The following is a 5,938-nucleotide window of genomic DNA, read 5'->3' on the forward strand; positions in this document are numbered from 1 at the left end:
CAGACTTCACCGTGTTCTAGCATTTATCACTACATCACGTTTGGAAATGTCGCGCTGAGTGAAAAACAATGGGACGTCAGCGCCAGGCTATTTGAGAAAGCCATGAAAAAAGATAAAAGCTGGGCAGCCATAGCTTTTTACAGTCATGCGTACTGCACTATAAAGCAGCAGAAAGCAGATTACCTGACTAAGGCCAGAGATGATCTAAAGAAGGCTCAGGAGTCTCTGAAGTATCTCAGTGAACAATCCGTGGTCTGTTTGCAGTTTGTAAAAATGTCCTCTGCACACTCAGCCAACAGTAACCAAACCAGCCTTGAAAAACAGTTCACTACCAAGTGCAGCATGTTGAGTTACTTTGATAAAAACATTACTGAGGCCATCAAGAAGCTGGATGAGATCAAAGAAAGAGGGAGGGATGCAATAGTCAAAAAATCCCCAATGTTCTCCCTGGTGTCGACTGCTGATGAAGAGCTCCAAGTGGAAGCCTACAACCTCTACAGTCAAGGTCTGAAATATGTATTTTCTGTGGAAGAGGAGCCTCGTTTCCCATGGGAAGGTCTGCTGGTGTTCTGTCTTGGAATTTTACAGATTATTGGAGGAGCACTGCTCACTGCATTTACATTTGGGACATTAGCTCAAGTCGGCATGGGACTCATCACGGAAGGAATATCAGACTGCATCACTGGCATAGAGGCCATGGTGACTGGAGAATTCAGCTGGACATCATGGGCTATAGATAAAGCCATTTCTATAGGTGTATCTCTCATTGGGTTTGGAGTTGGAAAGCTGATTGCAAAGGGCTTCAAAGCTTCTAAAATGTTAATAAAGGCCTTTGGGAAACAGCTGAAGGCGATGCCAAAGTTTCTCTCCAGACAGGCTAAAGATGGTTTAAGTGTTGTCACAAAGACAACTATGAAGAATGCAGTAAAAGTCACTGCTAAAAAAATGGTAGAGGAAATCATTACCTATGGACTTGGTGAGGTGGAAGAGAAAATACTGAAAGAAATACTGAACAGCATCAAAAATGACGTGAAAAAGGGAATTGTTGAAGATGTGAAATCCAATATGGAAAAAGAGCCCTTGGCTTCATTAGTAGACTCCATCGTCCTCTCACACCTTAAGGATAAAAATCAGCTTCATGATCTCCTGCAGGACGAGAACAGAAAGAGTGAGCTGCTGGCCATTTTCAAAGAGTTAAGCAAAACTGCTGTACAGCCGTTCTATGCAGACCTCAGCTGGCAGAACAAGCTCAACTCATCTTTGTCCAAAGTGATTAACAAAGCTAAAGCAGAGGCCAAAGGAAAAGCACGTGGAATTCTGATGGCCATCCAAGCTGTCCACATAGGAGTACTGGCAGTAGACGCCATTAGTACAGTGCACAGCCTCTCCAGTAAGTTTTTCTCAAACCTCCATGAACAGCTGAATATATTTAAAAAAGAAAAAGCTTTGTCAGAGAAAGTGAAGGTAAATGAGCTGTCTGCTTCAGATGCTGAGATGCTGAAAGAATTCAAGCAGGACTTGGCCGACACCATCAGTGCTTTACTGGCTGATGCTTTGGTAGAAGTGTTCCACCAGAAGTTCTCCAGTCACATTGTTTCTCATGTTCAAGGCCAAGTAAATGGCGTCATTGGCCGTTATGTAAGAACTGGCTTAAAGAGTGACAGAACAGAGGAAAAACTCAAAGCTGGACAGAACAACAGATACATCTCATACATGCCAGGAGACCCGAATGCTAAACATAAATCTGCAGGAGAGGCAGGTAAACGCTCAGAGTCACATGCTGAAAAGATCAGGAACCCTGTGACTGCAGGCACCATTCTCGATATCAGAGTCCTGTCAGAAGCCACTGGGACTAAGGTTGTTATTCTAACAGAGGACAGCCATGGCAGACTTACCAAGATGCAGGAGCTGAGCCCAGGAGCTAAAGCCACCAGTCAAACTGTGACACTGATCTACAGACCAAAGAGTGCACAACACCCAGACGGCCATTATGACGTGCGCATCAATAACCAGACAGTAAACATAGACAGCGAGAGCAAGAGCTGCCTGTTTCACGCTTTGGCACGAGGCATGAAACCAGAGGCCAGTGAAGAAGAGATCGCTTTAGAAGCAGAACGCCTCCGATCTGTGGAGGCCGACACTCTCCTCAGACATCCAGGCCAATGGGAGCCTTTCATCAAGCGCAAAGAGTGGACTGAAGCAATCAGAGGAGGGGACTGGTACATGGCAGAGGGAGCTGCAAAACCAAACATAAAAAAGATAAAAGAAAGTAAAAAGCTACTTCAGCAAGAGGTTGGAAAAATAGAATATTACAAAGGATGGCAAAAATATGCACAGCAAAAACCAGGAATTGGACAATTCATCAATGCAGATCACCAGCCACCAGTGAAGAGTATCCTGGAAGCTAGAACACTGAACCAGAATAGCAAATTAGCAGAAGCCATGCTTGAAGTGGCAACAAACTCATCTCCTTTAAATACCAACCTTGTTCCTGGGGTGCACAAATATCATGGCCGTGAACTTCCAACTGTTTATGTGCCTCAGGAAACACACCGTGAGTTTCCCAGTACAAAATCAAAATCCTTCAGAACATGCTTAGCTACCACTATAAGCCAGGATGATGTTGTGGGCACCTTCAAACTGACCATTCTTGGTGCAATGGTGAGGTGCAAGTTGAATAGCACTAAGAACTTCAAAGACTTTCAGAACACCCAGAAGTCTAAAACCAGGCTTGCCATTTTTGAAAAGAGTTTTCAGAATCACAGTGCAAAGATGGTACAGACGTGGTTCAACCTGCTTCAAGGCAAGGGAGTCATGACACAAGCCCATCGTACCACCCTTATTACATGGATCACTAACAAGGGTTACAATAATCAAAACGATCTATTCAGGAACCAAGTCTCCAACCTCCTGTAATGAAAAGGTAACACAGTTAATATGACACTAAAATACAGCACATATACAGCATTTATATTATAAATAAATAAATAATTAAGAATAGTTAATAAAGGGGTGGGAGGTATATGGCAGAAGGCCCAAATAGAACCACTTGCTCAGGCTCTGGAGTAAGCAGAACATGATGAACCTCCCACCCTGCCCACAGCAGAACCTACCAATGTTATAAAACAGATAACTCAACTCTCTCTTTGGATTAATGAATTTGGCCTCTCTGGGCTTGAGTTTTATGAACTGAACACTTTCCTCCAACATGACTGGAAATATGCGACTGGTGCCTTATCTGCACAATCCAGAATCATAAATACTCATTGCCACAGAGGAGTTGTGTGCAGCCACTTCCTCCTGAGTCTGTAATTTTATTTACTGAAAAGGTACACATTAAGAGACCACTCTTACGAGTGGTCTCTTAATGTGAACTGCCTATTTTACACCAGAGCAGTTCTGCCATTGGCCATTTGTGGGTGTGAGTGGTAAACATCTCCACTTAAATGTACTACGTTTCTTAAATTTACGTGTGTTATTTTGACAAAACATGGTTTGCAGACATCTCGTCAGGTGACATATTCGTTGTCAGATCGTGTAGTGTGTGACCCCCTGTCACGATCAGTCACGTAGTATAAACACCACAATTGAGTATTATCTGAATTCTGACTATAGAAAAAACAATTACAAAGTTAGAAAACCTTGGTCTGTAATGGAAAATGTCTTTAATGCTGTATAGGATTTCTTTTACAATACAAACCTTGTTTCGACTGTTTTGGCAACATTAAAAAAAGAGAAACTTTCAAATATCAATGTTGGATTATAAATTGTTCCTGATATAGTATTTTTATTGAAATGTTTCTGTCACTCAATTAGGCTTAACCTATCCATGTGGCTTTGATTATCATTTTCAAATCAATTTAATGTGCCACTTTTTAAAGCCATGTATATTTCCACACTGCTTTATTAATTTCATCCATTTTTAATATATCTTCTTTATGTGCAGGACAGTATCTTCATGGTTCAGCATCCATTATTGGGAAACACTTCAGACATAGCTTTTATATTGATACTAAATTGATAAAATATTGATTTTCAAAAATCATCTCAGGAAGATCACATAAGTCAGATAACAGCAAAGAGAGTACTTATGAGCAGTTTTGGTTAATATTATTATTTTTGTTTTTCTGTTCTCGCCATTTCTAAGGGAATAAACACAATTGTGGCTACAGGAATAAACACAATTGTGGCCACAGTAGTGTTTTCAGTCTATAACGTAATTGGTATTGACATTAGTAATTAAAAGCAATAATAGAATCCAGTTGTTGCAGATAAAATATGTGTTTGGTAGGCCAATGTCTGAAATAACATTAATTACAGCTATAAAATAAAGAAATTATCTCTTTTGCAATTATCCTTAGGAATCATATTTTACCTGCTCTGTGCCAACCAATCTAGTCCATTTTTACCAGTTGAAATACCTTCAAAGGGCCAGTACAGCCTGTAACATGTAGATTTCTACTTGCCAAAAAGTGATTGCAGCACCTACTTTATTGCTGAAAGGTTATGTACTATACCCCAAAATGTCTTGATTTCATGCATGACTAGCTAACTTATCTCAGGTTTAGTCTAATTTTCAGGAAAAACAGGACAGAATTTCGGACAACTGCTCGCAATTGGAACTGTCACCCTAAATATATTAGTTTTACTAGCTGATACTAATAGCTCACGACAGTCCATGGTACACTTGTTATAACACAGTTAGGGGGCATTCAGCCAAACGCGAAGCTTTTATAAAAAGGTTACTGCAAAAACAAAGTAATAGACACACTACAATTTGATTTGTAGTGTGTCTATTACTTTGTTTTGGCAGTTCTAGAACTACAATTTGAATTGGTTTTATTTCATTAATACATTATTATTATACAAAATGTCCTACCTGGCTGCCTGCACAGAGTGCATGGCGGCTCTTAATTAACATGCATTACAGGTTAGCATTTATTTATATTTATTTGCACAACCCATTGCCCGGGTTCAATTCCACCATCCACCAATGTGTCCCTGAGTGTGATTATAATCCCTGAACTTGACGTTGGCAAACTTAACCCCTAATTGCTCCAGAGATGTGCAACCTCTGGCATATCAATTGTAAGTTGCTTTAGATAAAAGCGTCATCTTAATGCAATAGATAACACTTTAGATACATAGTTAATGTAACGTGAATTGAAACTCACCTTGAATTTTTCAATAAATCTGAAATCTGTCTTTGAGGTGCTAAGTTGAAAGTGTTTCTGTCTTTAGTTGGAAAAGCAATTAATTATTGCTCCTCTGATCATCTCAGCACTTGTCCCCATTACCTACAGTACCTAGATAAACAAGTAATGTTCTCAGAATTTTGGTATCAACTTGGTACAGAAGTATTGGTTCTTGTAACATCTCTAGCATGTTTGCCCTAGCTTGTTTGTTGGACAGCTTCACTTTTAGTTTGGACTTTGCAACTGTTAAGATGTACATTTTGTGATTAATAAATGATCAAGAGAACTGTCCTGAATGTCAGTGGTTGTTCCTTGGGGGAGGGTACTGTCACAATGTGTGTCTGTGTGCTCTGTTTAGTTTAGTTCTCTGCCAGTTTTGTTATTTTGTCAGTTCTGTATCTGTCATGAGGTCTGTTGTGTTTTGGTGTTCAGTCCTGTCTTGTGTTCAGTCTGCCAAGCGTTAGTTTATTTACTGTTGCCTGTCTCTTGGTTTTGATCTGTGCTTGCCTTAGGTCCTGTCTTATTCTGTAATTGTCTGGTGTTGCCTAATTCTAGTTTCAGTCCTGCCCTACCCCGTTATGATGTTTTCTACTCCCTGCCTCTATGTTCTAGTTCTGTGTTCTTGTTTAGGTTTTGTCTGTTATGATCTCTGTGTCACAGTTTTTGTCTATTTACATGGGTTTCTGTTATTGTCTGGGGTTAGATTCTTGTCTGGTATTTTGTAACGTGTTCTGTCTGTTCCC

The sequence above is a fragment of the Micropterus dolomieu genome, linkage group LG11, assembly GCF_021292245.1.
Source record: "Micropterus dolomieu isolate WLL.071019.BEF.003 ecotype Adirondacks linkage group LG11, ASM2129224v1, whole genome shotgun sequence".
Taxonomy (NCBI): domain Eukaryota; kingdom Metazoa; phylum Chordata; class Actinopteri; order Centrarchiformes; family Centrarchidae; genus Micropterus; species Micropterus dolomieu.